Consider the following 16955-nt stretch of genomic DNA (forward strand, 5'->3'; position numbering starts at 1 on the left):
TGATCAGTTACAAAGAGGAATTTGAAGAATTTAATATTTATGGCTTCTGTTATAGACATTGCACGGGGCGTTAGGTTCACGGTTACAACACAGAGTCAGGTTTACACAAGGGGGGTGGGTCTCGACAGCAATCGGGGAGTGTTTAATCTGTCACCCGTCAAGAGCTCTACGTCTCTAGAGACGAAACTGTTACAACTAAACGTCGCAACTATGCCATGCTTACTAAAGAGTGAACTGTGGCTGTCTGTACAAAGTACAGTACAATTCCTCAGGGTTTAAGTGTCTTGTTTGCTGAGTCAGGCGCCGTTTTGTGTAACTTGGGCATAGATGTTTAATGAAAGGGGTAGGGATGGGTGAACGGGCAAAGCGAGTCTTTCGGCAAAAGAGTATTACAGTTCAAAAAGTGAAAATAAAATTGACAGTGAATACTGACCACCCAAAACCCTTTTTACTTTCTTTTGTGTAAATTAAAGATAGACATATGTTTATAACCTTAGCATTTAGTTCCCGTTCACTCTTAAAAATGAAGGTGATTCACAGCGATGCTATAGAAGAACCAGTCCAAGTTCTCAGAGGAACCATTTATATATTTCCCATTTATATATTTCTAGTCTAATGAACCTCTCCATTACGAAGAACTTTTAAAAATAAAGGTGCTTCACAATGCCATGACATTTTTGACTCAATGGTTCTTTGAGGAACCAAAAATGGTCATTCTATGGCATCGCTGTGAAGAACCTTTCAGGCGCATTTATTTTTAAGAGTGTGTTCTGCAAATGTTACATGGTTCTTAGTTTATGGAACAAAACATTTTATTTAGCACCTTCATTGTTAAAAGTGTTTGATTGCGTTATTGTGGGAACTTTACCAAAATGTTCTAGAAAGGCTTTGTTGAGTAACCTAAAACTAACATTTCAAATAATTTTTAGCTGGAATGTCTCACATGCCCTTCTAGAAAATGTAATTTGTAGTAACAATTAGGGGTGCACCGAAATTTCGGTTGTCGAAAATTTCGGCAGAAAATGGCATTATCGGTTTCGGGCCGAAATAAAAAATCCAGCCGAATATGTAAACTGAAAATGAATGTCAACCGCGCCCCTACCATCTGTGCGCTAGCGCTTGGGTTTCACTCATGGTGATTAGGCCTTGCAAACTCGACTCCTTTTAAGGATCCGGGTTATTGTGAGTCACTCACTAAAGTGATCCGGGTTGTGTGAGTCACTTGAATCACTTGAGTCAGTATTGCTAAATCGCCAAGGAAACTCAGTACAGACCCACTTGTAACCGGCCGATCCACGCGACTCAAGATTCTCAGAGCCAGAAACATTGCAGACTCGCAGACCATGGGACTCGCTCTACAGATCCACCAACCGGCTGATTCGCGTGGATCAGCCGGAGCCGGTTAGTGGATCTATAGAGCGACTGAAGTCTCCTCAAAAGCAAATCCACAACAAAAGCCTTTCACTTCTGAGATAACATGCTTATGTTTTAGGTTTGGTGTGTATGGTCGACCATTTAAAAAAATAGGCCTAATAATAATAGCATAATAATATAGAAAAAAACGGTGTCCTGCTTATGCAGCCCCCAGAGGCGGAGAGACAGTTCGCGCGGATCAGCCGGTTACGGATCAACCGGTTAGGAGTTGAAAGATTCTCGAGTCAGAGCAGATTCGCAGATCTCTCGAGTTTGCAATGTTTCCAGCTCTGAGTGAGAATCTCGGGTCAGTTCTCGCGCAGATCAGGCGGTTACGAGTGGATCTGTAGTGCGAGCGAAGTCTCATCAATAATGTTGAAAGAGGTTTGTGTGTGTGGTGGTGCTGTTTATGGTTTTACAGTGAATTGTAGTAGGACTCAACTGATCCGGGTAAATGACACTAGAGACTCGCGACTCATGAGTTAATTTAAAGATCCGGGTTAAAGATCCGAGTGAGTCGCGACTCAACCAGGTCTAATGGTGATCAGTCGTCACCCACCCCTCCCCTTTGTGCTCAAGCAGGTTTCACTCACGGTCGAGCTGTTTGCACGCGTCTGCAAAGATTAAGCATGTCTTGATGTGTAAACTTTAGAGAGAGTCACGCTAATGTGTCTCATACTGTAATCCATTAACATACATTTGGTGAATAAAGCAACGAAACAAAACGTACGGTTTTATGTGGAGCGACTGTTGCGCTGTTTGAGATTCACCCTCCTTCTCTGTGTGTGCGCACGCGTTTAAGTGCCCTTAATAGTGCACATACGAGAGAGACGCGTTTAAAAAAAACAAGCAAACATAAAATCTCTCTGTTATTGACAGGGCACATATAATTAAAAATATCTCCACAGTATTCTTTTTCTAATAAAAACATTTGTTTATGTCTTAAGTGTATGTATACATTACAGTCAGATTAACCTACTTAAGTCTGTGTCATTAATGTTAATCAAACAATGACAAAGAGACAAATAGCTCTAAAAATAATCATATATTTAATTTATTGTGTTATGATTCATTTAATTTGATTTCTGTACTCAATGCTAATTTCAGACCTTATTAATGTACAGCTTTGTTCTTTTTTTATAAATGTTTGCAATTTCTTTATTGTTTATTAGATTTTTCCCACCCTTTTTTGCTGATCGTAAAAATAATCTGACCTGTGCCTCAAAAACGTCTCAGGTTACGTATGTAACCCTGGTTCCCTGAGAAGGGAACGAGACGCTGCGTCGCCATAGCAACGCTTTGGGGAACGCCTCGGCGTGACTAATCTGAAGCACGTGTAAAACATAAACAATGATGAAATAATTGTATACTGACCGTGATGCCGTGCGGACCAGGGGTATAAGAAGGCATCCTACACAAACACACTCGCTACCAAGTGCCGAAGCAAGTGCCTGCAGGGATGCAGGGAGTATGGCATGGAGACGCAGCGTCTCGTTCCCTTCTCAGGGAACCAGGGTTACATACGTAACCTGAGACGTTCCCTTTCGAGGAACTCGAGCTGCGTCGCCATAGCAACGCTTTGGGGAACGAGATGCCCACGCTTCCATACTACCAAATGCCTGCAGCGTGTATAACTGAACACAGTCAAGGCAAAAGAACCTGGGACCCTAAAGAGGAGTCTAGGTCTAAATTATAAAACCAAACGACGGTAAGCGGCGAAGACCAACCGGCCGCATCACATACGTTCCTGGAGTAAAGCGCCTGACCCTAAGGCCTTAGTGGCAGCCATACCCCGAGTAGAGTGGGCACTCACAGCGACGGGTGAGGGTATACCCTGATGTTCATAAGCCTGTGAGACAGCATACACTGTCTATCAGCTCAGAGTCTGCTTGGTCACCGGTAAACCTTTTCTGGGTGAACCAAAGCACACAAATAACTGCTCGGACTCCTCCACTGAGCAGTCATGTGAACATATGTATCCAGTGCTCGCACAGGACACACCAAATTCAGCTTTTCCTGGTCCGCACTCCTGAATGGGGGAGGACAAAGGGCCTGCAGAACAATGGGCCTCGGCACATTGATCAGCACCTTAGGAACAAAACCTGGCATTGGGTGTAGAAAAGCCTTAGCCATCCCGGGTGCAAACTCAAGACATGTCGGGGATACCGACAGGGCCTGAAGGTCCCCCACTCGCTTTAAAGAAGTAATAGCCAGAAGGAACACAGTCTTAAAGGCCAGAAACCTATCTGACGAAGTCTCAAGTGGCTCGAACGGAGCTAACGAGAGCCCTTCCAGCACGACCGCTAGGTCCCAAGTGGGCACCCTAGAGCGACTAACAGGTCGCAATCTACGAGTCCCACGAAGAAAGTGAGCCACTAATGGGTGTCTAACCACTGACGAGCCTTCCACAGGAGTATGGTAGGCAGAAACTGCTGCCACATAAACCTTAAGGGTGGAAGGAGTTAATCCATCAGAGAAACGCTCCTGCAGAAACCTCAGAACTACGTTGACAGGCAGTTATAACTGGGTCTGTCAGATGAGCTGAACATTTCCCAGTTAAGGGAATAAAGTTGCCCCGTGGAGGGATAAACACAACCAGAGGTGGGCATACAGACGTAGCCTCGGCCACGCCTGTACCATGGAAACCACAGTGGGCAAAGTGTGGTTTCCTGGGATGCAAACAGATCTACCTCTGTGCGTCCAAATCTTTTCCAGATGTGGTTCACCACATCTAGATGTAGTCTCCACTCCCACTGGAGATGTCGGTTGTCTTGAAGGGGCATCTGCCACATACAGGTGGCCTGGTATGTAGACTGCCCTCAGAGAGTCCAGAAGTGTATGGTAGGCAGAAACTGCTGCCACCTATATCTTAAAGGTGGAGTAAAGATATGGTCTCCACAACCTCAGTTGGTAACATGACATTCTTCCAAAGGAGTATGGTAGGCAGAGACTGCTGCCACCTAAGCCTTAAGAGTGGAAGGAATTAAGCCAGCAGAGAATTGCTCCTGCAGAAACCTTAGCACCACATAAACAGGGCAGTTAACTGGGTCTGTCAGGTGAGCTGAACACCATGAGGTGAAGTTTCTCCACGTAGTGCCTAAGCTCCTGAGGGAGCTCTGGAGTAATCATATGGTCTCCACAACCTCAGTTGGGAGCATGACATCCTTCCAAAGGAGTATGGTGGGCAGAGACTGCTGCCACCTAAACCTTAAGAGTGGAAGGAGTTAACCCAGCAGAGATAGGCTCCTGCAGAAACCTCAGTACCACGTCACGGGGCAGTTGACTGGGTCTGTCAGGTGAGCTGAACACCGAACGGTGAAGTTTCTCTACTGAAGGGCATAAGCTTCCTCGTTGAGGGAGCTCTGAAGTTATCATCTGGTTCCCACAACCTCATTCGGGAGCATGAGGTCCTTCCAAAGGAGCATGGTAAGCAGAGACTGCTGCCACCTAGACCTTAAGGGTGGAAGGAGGTAAGCCAGCAGAGAATTGCTGCTGCAGAAACCTCAGTACTACATAAACAGGGCAGTTGACTGGGTTTGTAAGGGGAGTTAAACATCAATAGGTGAAATATTCTCCACTTAAGGGCATAAAGCTCTCTCGAGGGGTTGTCCAGACGAGGTATGAGGTCCTTCCAGAAGGAATATGGTAGGCAGAAACCGCTGCCACCTAAGCCTTAATAAGGGAAGGAATTAAGCCAGCAGAGAATTGCTCCTGCAGAAACCTCAGTACCACATAAACAGGGCAGATGACTCGGTCTGTCAGGTGAACTGAACACCATGAGGTGAAGTTTCTCCACTTAGGGCATAAGCTCCTGAGGGAGCTCTGGAGTAATCATAGTCTCCACAACCTCAGTTGGGAGCATGACATCCTTCCAAAGGAGTATGGTGGGCAGAGACTGCTGCCACCTAAACCTTAAGAGTGGAAGGAGTTAAGCCAGCAGAGAATTGCTCCTACAGAAATCTCAGCACCACATAAACAGGGCGGTTAACTGGGTTTGTCAGGAGTAAAGTATGGTCTCCACAACCTCAGTTGAGAGACCTGAGCCTATGAGCCTGGCCCCCTCAGAGGCCAAACCAACCGGCCATATCTCTGGCAAGCTTCCTCCAGAACTTCTGTGGCAGAGTGATTGGGGAAAAAAGAAAGCCACATTGGGCAGTGTGTGCGGTCCTGAGACGCAAACAGATCCACCTCTGCGCGTCCAGATCCTCTCCAAATGTGATTCACCACATCTGGCTGGAGTCTCAACTCCCCAGCAATGGGTGTTGCCATACAGGGCATTTGCCATATTCAAGTGGCCTGGGATCTAAACTGTCGTCAACGAGCACAGTTTGTCCAGAGACCACAATGCCATTATCCCAAAATCAATAATGTAGTGATTTTGGCCCTCTCAGCTTTACATACTGTACTCCAACCTGTGGAGAGTGCGTCTGGTCAGCGTCACACGCCAGTAGCGCGCACCCAAAAACAGGCCTTAGGATGGAAACCAAGGTTTTCTCCACACCACCAGAGCACGCAGGCAACGATGCGTGACTTTGATTGCAGACCTCCTTAGAAATTTATTTAAGAAACCACCAATGTGATGCCTGTCTAGACAAACACATGATGGCTCCTCAGGTCTAGAAGGAAATGGGACTCCAACCCATACCATCCAAGGCAATTTCAGTACCATAGCCGATGATGAGTTTCAGCGATTTTTGACCCTTTTGGCTTTCCATAATCGCAACAACCTGTGAGGGATGCGTCTGTTGTCAGCGTCACACATCGACAACGCGCACCCAACACAGGACCTTGGGACAGAAGCCATGGCTTTTTTCCTGTTACCAAAGCACACAAACAACGGTGCGCGACTTTGATCATGCGAGACGGGTTTCCCCTCAGGAAAAACCCTCCCGTGTTGAATGGAGACATAAGCTCTAATGTAAGGAATCAGTCCTCGGATCTGATTGCATCACAATCGGTTTCAGTAACAGTATAGAACTGAGCCGCATCACTGAACGATTCCCCTCCTTTTGGAACAATAAAGTAAAGGCTGTAAGCTGTCCTTTCTCATGTGGAGGCTCTACAGCCTCCTGCACAAGAATGTAGCCATGCTCCACTACTGGAGCCAGCTGTATGCAGATGAAGGTTAATGGCGGCTGCCTGTCGTACTACGCACCGAAAGGGAAGCAGGCACCATGAATGAGGTGTGAGCTGCTTTGCTTTAATAAGAAAGTGAGTGCCACGAACGAAGACGTCACCCGCCTCAGCAGATGAGGGTCTCGAATCGTAACACACAAAATCATTATCTGACTTATGGCGCACCAGCGGCCGATCAGGAGAATAAATGCTGTGCACAGCTATACAAGCAACACACAGCATAGACACAAATTCACTGTTTGACTCATCGAACAATGACAAACAGCTCATGCAGGCTGTGACAGGCAGATACACATACATAGTCTACACATACAGGTGTAAAAAACGTATGTATATGTAATACCTCCATACTGTAAAAAGGGGAGGCTTCACGTGGAAACTGCACGTTTAGCCTTAAACAGTAGGCGGATTATGAAGAGGATCCATCGGAGACAGACAGCTGAAAATATATGGCTCTCACGCAGGGCGCCTTCCCGATCCGGCGAGAGAGAGACTTCACGTGCAGGCGGAGATACCGCCGCCTGCACGAAATTATATGGCGAATCCCATGAGCGCAACCGCCGCTGAAAAGCGGGATCGCAACCGCGAGCCCAAGCTTCCTAGACAGTGAGAGACAGATGTCACGGGTGTAGGCGGGGATACCGCCGCCTGCACGCACGAGTGCAGTCACCGCTCTGCCTCGACAGAAGCGGGACCGGATCCGCGAGCCTGAGATATCCTTCTCTAAACGCGAAGCTGGAGCGCAACACGTGCACGGGAATGATCACAGTGCACACAGCCAATATCCTCAAAAGCCAACTGTGCGTGCTGCGCTCGAAGACACATAAACATGTGTATCCTTGTCTGTGATATCGCGCTGACAGGGAGATACACATACTTGAACTTCTTGAAAATACTTCAGATTTATGCAAACATACACGTAGTCACTTGCTGAGGCACTAAAAGCGTGTTTGTGTAGGATGCCTTCTTATACCCTGGTCCGCACGGCATCACGGTCAGTATACAATTATTTCATCATTGTTTATGTTTTACACATGCTTCAGATTAGTCACGCCGAGGCGTTCCCCAAAGCGTTGCTATGGCGACGCAGCTCGAGTTCCTCAAAAGGGAACTGTAATGTGATCCGAACTGTGAGTTTTTTGATCCGTCGCACACCCCTAGTTAGTACACAGTGCTAGCCATTAATGCAGTTGTACTAATAATTGGCATAATAATTTCTTTCGGTGTTTCGGTTTTTCGGCCTTGGTTTGCTTTTTTCGGTTTTCGGTTTCGGCCAAGAATTTTTATTTTGGTGCATCCCTAGTGACAATAGCTACGTTTACATGGACACATTTTGCCTCCATCGGATTAAAATCCTTCCGATTAATAAATCCTATCACAGCGTTTACATGAACAATTAATAATGTGATCGGACTGATATGCGTGTTTATATGACACAAGATTTACATCAGATTTGATCATTTGACAGGCGCACATTGCACAAATATAATTTCACGCTGCTTCAAGATTTGCTTTGTGCCTCATAAAGCAGCAGCAAAACACCCATTCATGTGTGCCCAAAAAGCGTATTTTACTTCACGCAGTGCTGCAGAGAGCGAGTCCAAACACACGTGTTTGTGGATCGGAGTATAAATCATGGACTGACCAGACAACGCTGTCTTGTATCACTTTATGGGGAATTGGAAGGATAATAGGAACAAGATTAACAAGACAATCACTTCTTGTGACTTCAACAAAACAAACTCGAGTTATTTGCGTCACATGTCATTACGGCAATTCTACATCATTGCACGTGTGCGTATGCTCCACACTCCCATCCTGTAGGTGGTGAAAATGCACCTTTTAGTGGGTTTGCCAACCGCCATTAAAAAAAGAAAAGATGGCACATGCGCAGAGCATCCCAGTTTCAGTTATCCATCCGATCAAGTGTATACATGTCATTTTGATTACAAACGGTATAAACCACCCCTAACAAGCGGATTAGATTTTTATCAGATTGGCACTTTTTAGTCCGATTGAGGTGTTTATATGGAGCATTTTTATTCAGATTGATCATTTAAACGGATTACAAATGTCCATGTAAACGCAGCTAATGTTTTAAGTTGTAACATTTTTGTATAACTGTCACAAGTCGGGGTGGACCCAGATGTAAATAAGGTCACGCCCCTTTCTCCACCTCGAGGAGATTCCCAAAGCCACCCCAATGACCAGACACACAAGGTAAGCATAAATTAAAATATACTTTATTTAATTTACTTAAAACTAATAAATAGGGAAGGGAAAAAGGGGGGACTTAAAATGACGGCCACTCTAGGCTCTCCTCCTTCGCCACCAACTGGATCTTTACACAGTTCATTCTCTTGGCATTCCCGTTGGCTCTCTTTCTCTCCACAGATTACTCTGTGCTGGTTACAGCTTCCAGGTAGGTATGGCTCTCTTTCCACAACTCAATATCTCAGTGCTCACGCTGGCTCTCTTTCCCTCCACAGAGGACTGTTGGGATGCAAGGACACGGTGAATTGATTCTAAGGTTTTCTCTCACCTCTGTGCTGGTTACAGCTTCCAGGTAGGTATGGCTCTCTCCACAACTCAATATCTCAGTGCTCACGCTGGCTCTCTTTCTCTCTCCACAGATGACTGTTGGAATGCAAGGACACGGTGAATTGATTCTAGGGTTTTCTCTCACCTCTGTGCTGGTTACAGCTTCCAGGTAGGTATGGCTCTCTCCACAACTCAATATCTCAGTGCTCACGCTGGCTCTCTTTCTCTCCACGGAGAACTGCGGATGGCGGGCTTAACGCTGGCTAGCTAGGCAGTGCGTTGATTAGACAGTGGTTCGCAAGGAGACGCCGGGGGCCAAGGCCCACTCGGCGGACCCGTTGATTGGCAGAGGGGCGAGGACGTCACGCCAGCACACCGGGTCGAGCGCTGCCCTTTCCTCGAGACCCGTTGGTCGATCGAAAACTGGACCGGGGCGCCCTTTCGTCGAGACCTCGGGCTGGCGGATCTCACTCGCCTCCACTCTGTAATGATGGAACAGACACGGGTAAAGTAACAACAGTAGGTGTAATACTCACACACACCGCCAATCGCACAATTCTTCACCGCCACTCCGTAACACTGTTAAACTGAAGCACACTACAGCATAATTGTACAGATGGTTTCTAGCGCCGTTTTTCCTCTTTGTCGTCCCGGGGCGAGTGACTGAAGGCGGGATTACGTCAGACAAGACACAGCACTCTCACTGCAATACACAGCATTACACAGCACCAATTCAAGTGAAAATTTCTATCATCCAAAGACTCACCCACCACGCTCAGTGCACACGATGACACCCGTCTTCTTCTACTTCGCTCTGGGCGAGAAAAGGGAGATGGTAGACGGCCTAGTGTTTGGTTGTTGTCGTCACTGTAGCTGCTTCCACACAAAACCCTTCGGCTCACCCACCACACTGGGACAGGGGTAGGGCCACTCACTCTCTCTTGAAAACACTCAACAACGATTATCTAGATAAACTGTATCCAAAACACCTACTTCAAGGGATGTAGTTACTCACAATTACTGTCTGCCTTCGTCCTAGGTTGACTTCACGCTGTAATAACTCCAAATGCATGAATGAGGCTTTTTCCAGCCACCATATCACTTCTTCACAGATGCAAACTCACAGCAGCAAGTTTCCCTCTTCCTCCGTTCCTCTCGTCCACGTCAGTGTCCGTCTAGTATTCCACCTATAAGGTTGTCGATATCCTCCTTTGCATAAATCTATGGTCCAACGAGAGAGAGAGAGAGCAATACGGCGATCCAAGCAGCGTATCCGGCGAGCCCCACTCGGCGCTACGATACACAACAACACTCAGCAGTTAACTCTCCAGCGATTTCGGGGGGCTCCTCCTTAAAGATCCACAGCTTGCCTTCCTTTCGCCTCCTGTGGCTCTTCAAAAGGTGCGTGTCTTTGTATTGCCTTTGGCAAAGGAACTCCCCCGTGTCAACCGCCTCTCGTGTACATCGCTCCGTGTCAATCGCTTTCCATTTCCGAACTCCCAAACTGTGCTTTAACTGCTCTTTAAATACTCCTCCGTGTACTCTAGCTGTCCAATCACCCGGCGATCTTCTTAACTATACACAGCTGTGCTTGATCGGCTGATTACAGCCTTCGCGAGACTGCCGGATGTCCGGTGTTTCTTTTCTCCGGTCTGGGCGGAAACATCCGGGCGGAACCAAACTTTCCCAACTTTTGGTTCCGCCCCGAAAACATCGTCACCTTGAGACATAACCATGACATTTGCAGTACATAAAAATGTAATTTAGCAATAGATAGCAGCAGTGTTGGTTAAGTTACTTGGAAATAGTAATTAGTTACTGATTACTGATTACTTCTCCAAGAAAGCAATCCCGTTACTTTACTGATTACTTATTTTCAAAAGTAATTAGTTACTTTACGAGTTACTTTACTAAGTTACTTTTCAAAAACATGATGCATTACCTGAATATGCTACAGTATAAGCCTGGTTGCATAAAGCACCTTAAGTGTAATTTTCCCTTAAAGGAACACTAAAGAGTTTTTTTTTATCTTAAAATAACGTTTCCAGAAAAGTTTTAGTCGTTCATCCACTCGAAACAGGGTGAACGGCACTTTCATATTCACTTTGCAGCCCTCTATCGGCCAAAACCGCACTAAAGAAATGAGTGAAAACTGCAAAAACTTGCTTTACGGCAGACCTACAATCCAATCAGAGCCAGCTTTGCTGCAGTAGGCTAAATTACTTACAACAGTGGTAATGGACAATTACGCTTCCAATGTTGTAGGAGGAGCAAAGAGCAAAAACTCTTTAGTGTTGCTTTAGTTCACCCTTATGTTTACCTTAAACTTAAGGGTGTTGCAAAGAAACACTTAAGTGTTTTCTGTTGCATCTCCATGGCAACAATAGTATTTTATAACAACAAACCTGGGTCGCTGTCGTGTTTTAACCTCTTGACACACACTAATTCGTGAGCGTGATGACATCGGTTTTTTAACGCTGCTAACAATATCTATAGACCTTTTGCGAGTCGACGTCACAATTACGTCACGCAGCAGAAAAACAGTGGAAATGAATGAGACACGAGTGAAACGAACAATATAACTCACTAGAAAATGTTTTGTTGTGCTGTTGAGTGTCAGAATAGGAATGCCAAAATAGATGACCTTCATTTTTATAGTATACTGTCGTCGAAGACACCATTTGAAGATAAACGTAGGTGTTTATGTAAGGAATAATTGACGACGGGCCATTGAATTATAAGAAAATAATGCACACCAAGGTGGTAATGCATTATTTTCAAATAATTCAAAGGACTGGAGTCAATTATTCCGCTTATACCACGGTTACCACAAACATTGCTCTGGTGCCTATTTTTAAGACATTTGAAAAATTAGGTGTGCGGTTTACAAAAAAATAATCAACACCCATAGAACATTTCTCAGCCAATCAGAATGCAGCATTCAACAGACCCGTGGTATAAGGTTGCAATAAAAGCCCTCAACCGGACAGACTGGAGTGATGAAATCATCTGAAAATCTTTTAATAATTTGAATAGAAAATAATTAGAGAAGATATCCGGTGTTCTGTCGAAGTCTGATCCCTCTATGTGTCTCTTATAGCACTTTTATCACGTTACATTTATAATTTATTTAGAAAGATTAAAGATTTGAATTAGTTCATAATATCAATAATATTACCATTTATTAAAGTTTTCGTATTTTTTTTGTTTTCTATTACTTCTTTTTACCTTCTATCTTAGCCTATGTCTTCTTCCTGTTTGTTCTAAATTATGATGTTTACTAATAAATATATAAACATAGCACACACACACGCACGCATACACACACACACACACACACACACACACACACACACACACACACACACACAGTAAAGTGTTAATAATATATAAACAGGCCTATACAAATTAATTTGTATGTAAACATAATAGTTTTAGATCAAACACGTAGTCTAAAAATATAAGGAAGAAATTGAAAACAGGAAATGATGAAATATTTAATAAATGATATTATACAGAATACATGATAGTATTGCTCTTATAAGTACTTCAGTAATTCATACTGTAAAATAATTGATTTACCAATAAAGAACAATATATATACATACATGCACACAATTAGTAGCCAAGCCATTTAAACTTTTAATTTATTTAAAAAATAAACGTAACTTGCTGAAAACGTTATAAGAAACATTACACTTAAGAGAAATATAGGGGAAACAGACTTCTACAGAGCCACCAGTTGGGCTCCGCCCACAAAAAACGTCATCTCTGTTTGCAAACACGCAAAAGGTCTATATAGCCTGCTGTCTAAAAACATTCATAATATTAACATTACTATACATCGTTTAAAAGGTCTAGGGGTTTAGCATCAGTGTATGGTCTCTGTTTTGAGATACAGATGTTCTAGCATCATAAATGTAGTATTTTGTGACAGAAGTCCAGATGACAACATGCAAAATATACACGGGACTTCTTACCTTGGTGTTTGATCGCGAGTCGAATCCAGTCTGTTTCAGATGTGTGAATAACCCATGAACACCGTCTAATTGAGTGCATCAAAAGACCATTTTTATAAATAAATGCGTATAATCCATGTAATATAGATATATAGTCTGTTGTTCACATCAGATTTCACGTGAACGTGTATGAGATGGAGCCGCAGCAGTCATGTCAGCTGGGGGTTCAGGTTTTTTTCAGTAAGTTTCACATTTGAGGTGTACGCGAGGGGAGTAGGATTTGTCCGGGGAGTCGGATTTCTGTACAACACTGGCTTGCTAGGTGTTTGCTCAGATTTGAGGTGGAAGTTTTCGCTGTAGATAAAAGTTTTTTCTCCACGCAGAGTGTAAAGCGGACGCAGATGTTTTTGTCATTTTTAACTGGGTTAAACTCAAAGTATATCAATACTTCTAAGCATTAAACGCTGCATAGTCTTGATCTATTTCGACCTCACTCAGACCGTCACCACGGTCTTACCTTGAATGATGCAATCCTTCAACCTATCCTCGAGACATTATATCAACAAAGTCATGTGACCTCGGGAGGCCTGGCCGCCGTCTATAAACCCCCCCCCCCCGGTGGCCACGCCTCTTCCTCTTTGCTTTACTCGCCTCATCCGAGACAGGTAAGTGGTGTATTTTGAGACACAAAACTATTTTGGGACTCCGCTGTTCTTAATCCGTCACTTTTTTGTGCAGGTGCCTTGTGTCCCTGAGGATTGTGTGTGGTGTTCCCATTGACAGAGAGTTGTTTTTTCTCTACAGGAGTAAAAACCCTTTACTATTACTATTTTGAGTTCATTCCCGTTTGCTTGCTGTCCGCAGTAAGTGGGGTTTGTTAACTCCCCCCCAGCGTGCGTTCGCGCACCTTATATGGGGGAGGTGTGTTTTTGTTATAAAATATAAAGTAAAATGATTTAAAAAAAAAAAAAAATTGTTTGGCCTTTTTCTGTTTGTAGAAAATTGGCAATTTGTGTTTTTTCACTTATTGAAGCTGCCCAGCAGTTAGACTAATTAATTAATTAATTATTAAATTAATTAGGTAATTGGACGCATACTGTGTGTATTGCTGTTTGTCTTTTGTTACCCTTTTTCCAGCTATACGTAGCTGTTGGGCCCTGACTATTGTGGTTTTTTGTTCGCAAAAAAAAAACAAACTAAAAATTATCATAGTGATGTCGTCACACTTGTGCCATTTTTGTCGGGTGGCACTGGATGCCCGTGATGGCCATCGTGAATGCCCCTCTTGCTTAGGCATGGCTCATTTATTAGAGGACATTGAGAATCCCTGTACAGCTGCGCTAGAGCTGTCTGCTGAGGAGCGTGCCCTGAGAGCCCAAAGGGCGGAGAAGTCTGTTCAGGCTTCAGCGGTACAGCCTTCACTGGGTGACACAGGACGTGTTTCTAAAAAACACTCCAAGAAACGTAAACGTGAGCACCCCCCTGAACACAGAAAGGGGCAAGGCTCAGATTCACAACCGGACCCTCAGTCCCAGATCTTAGCTGCCATACGTGGTTTGTCTGATCGCTTGGGAAAGATTGAGGCTCAACATTCTGTGGCGAGGCCCACTTCAGAGGCGGGACCCTCAAGGGTTTCCTCCCCTGACAGGTTGACCTCCTATCAACAGGGAGATGAGGATCACCCTGACGCCCTCTCTCTTTATGCCCCAGCCTCCCCTTTTGGAAGTGGTGGGCAGGCTGAAGAGGCCGCTGAGTCTGACCATTTTTTAGATGGACTGTCTGCTTTGTCCGACCCAGGTGACAATGAGCCCTCAACCATGGATATTATCTCCAAGGTGTTGAGTGCGGCAAAGATTGTGGGTCTTGATGTTCCGACTGTGCCCCCGGCTCCGGTGGAGGGAGTGTGGGCAGGTATCTCCCAGTCTCAGCAATCTGTTTCGGTCCCTGTGGCTGGGGATTATTTGCAGATGCTAAGAAAGGCATGGAGCGCCCCTAGTGGGGCCCCTCAGTTCAATGCAGGCTGCCGGAGATTGGCTAAAATACCATATGCTCCCGACACTGGTATGGGAGATATGCCTCCGGTTGAACGGGAAATGGCAGCCTTGACATCTCTGGGCCCGGAGCGTGTGACGGCTACTCCACGCTGTCCGGTTAAAGAGTGCGATAAGACTGACAGTCTGGTGTGTCGCACCTACAATGCCGCCACAAGGGCGGCTCGCTCTGGTAACGCGCTTGCCATTTTGTTGGCGGCTCTTAGGAAGACTGCCAATCCTAATGACAAGGATACTATGAGTCTCATAGACTCCGCCCTTGTTACCCATTCTCAGCTAACCAGAGTCTCTGTCTGAATTCTGTCACAATGTCAGCATCTCTCACTATGCAGAGGGTGCAATCGATTCTGACCCTCTTGGACCAATTTCAGCTGGGCAGGTGGGTGAAACTGGTTCAGTTTCAGCGGCTGCTGGGCATGATTTCGGCTGCTGTGGCTGTCGTTCCCTTAGGCCATCTCAGGGCTCGGCCGCTGCAGAGATGGCTGAATGCCCTCAAACTCCACCCGAAGGTGGACAGGCACGTAAAAATTTGTGTGTCACGCACATGCCTCCAAGCTCTGTGTCCGTGGCGGGACCAAGCACTTTTGGTCCAAGGAGTCCCTCTGGGGCTCATTCCTTCACGCCGAACGGTGGTGACAACAGATGCCTCCCTGACCGGTTGGGGAGGAGTCTGGGAAGGCAGGATGGTGCGAGGTGTGTGGGAACCACCTTGGACGGAAGCACACATCAATGTTTTGGAGTTGAGGGCGGTTCACCTTTCTCTGAAGGCTCTCCTCCCTTTTATTCTGGACAAACATGTCCTAGTGAGAACAGACAGTTCCTGCACTGTGTATCACATAAATCACCAGGGAGGCACCAGGTCTCTACAGTGCCTCCAGGTCGCACAGGAACACTCTTTTCTGCCTAAGGTGGTCAACCATCAGACTCTTAACCAGGTGATTGAGATAAGCTCCTTTCAGCTTGACCCGGCTCTTCCACCGGATGATGCAAGCTTGCTTACTTTATGTCCAGTGAGGGCGCTGCAGGCTTATCTTGCCCGCACTCAGGCTCTGAGACGCTCTCATACCCAACTTTTTGTTTGTTTTGGTGACAGGAAGTTGGGGCTCCCTGTGTCTAAACAGACCTTATCCCACTGGATTGTGGACACCGTCTCTGCAGCCTATTCTGGACAAGATCTCCCAGTTCCAGCTAATCTGGTGGCCCACTCGACCAGGGGCGTGGCCGCTTCCTGGGCTGCTCTTAAAGGAGTTCCTCTTTCAGAAATATGTGCTGCAGCAACATGGTCTGCTCCTTGTACTTTCTCCAGGTTCTACAGATTGAATGTGGCATCCCCTGCACCAGTGGGTTCCGCCGTTCTCCTCTCGGCCGCAGGGCGCGTTTGTGACGGGGCAGAGCCCCCTGTTCCTCGCGACCCTGATGGTACTTGTCATCCAGGGTAAGACCGTGGTGACGGTCTGAGTGAGGTCGAAATAGATCGTAAGTTATGACTATAACTATGGATCTATGAGACCGAACGATGACCGTCACCATCTCTTGTCGCTCGGAACGGCTGAGGCGTTCCAGGCAAGAGGAAGAGGCGTGGCCACCGGGGGGGGGTTTTATAGACGGCGGCCAGGCCTCCCGAGGTCACATGACTTTGTTGATATAATGTCTCGAGGATAGGTTGAAGGATTGCATCATTCAAGGTAAGACCGTGGTGACGGTCATCGTTCGGTCTCATAGATCCATAGTTATAGTCATAACTTACGTTCTCTTCTGCACTGCATGTTGTCTCTTCATGTTCAACACTACACTGACTGACGGCGCGGCGCTCATACGTCATTGTCACTCGACTCGCGTCACGACACGGTTAAAT

The 16955-nt window shown here is 45.8% G+C and overlaps 1 long non-coding RNA gene across 1 annotated transcript; it reads right to left on the bottom strand.

The window, feature by feature from the left end:
- Window positions 1–8776: 8776 nt before the first annotated feature.
- Window positions 8777–10478, bottom strand: LOC141367336 (uncharacterized). The gene is made up of 2 exons (XR_012371682.1): window positions 9857–10478; window positions 8777–9572 (listed from the first exon to the last, which is right to left on the bottom strand). It is a non-coding gene; the product is annotated as an uncharacterized lncRNA (long non-coding RNA).
- Between the last annotated feature and the right edge of the window lie 6477 nt (window positions 10479–16955).

This window comes from Misgurnus anguillicaudatus, chromosome 10, assembly GCF_027580225.2.
Source record: "Misgurnus anguillicaudatus chromosome 10, ASM2758022v2, whole genome shotgun sequence".
Lineage (NCBI taxonomy): Eukaryota > Metazoa > Chordata > Actinopteri > Cypriniformes > Cobitidae > Misgurnus > Misgurnus anguillicaudatus.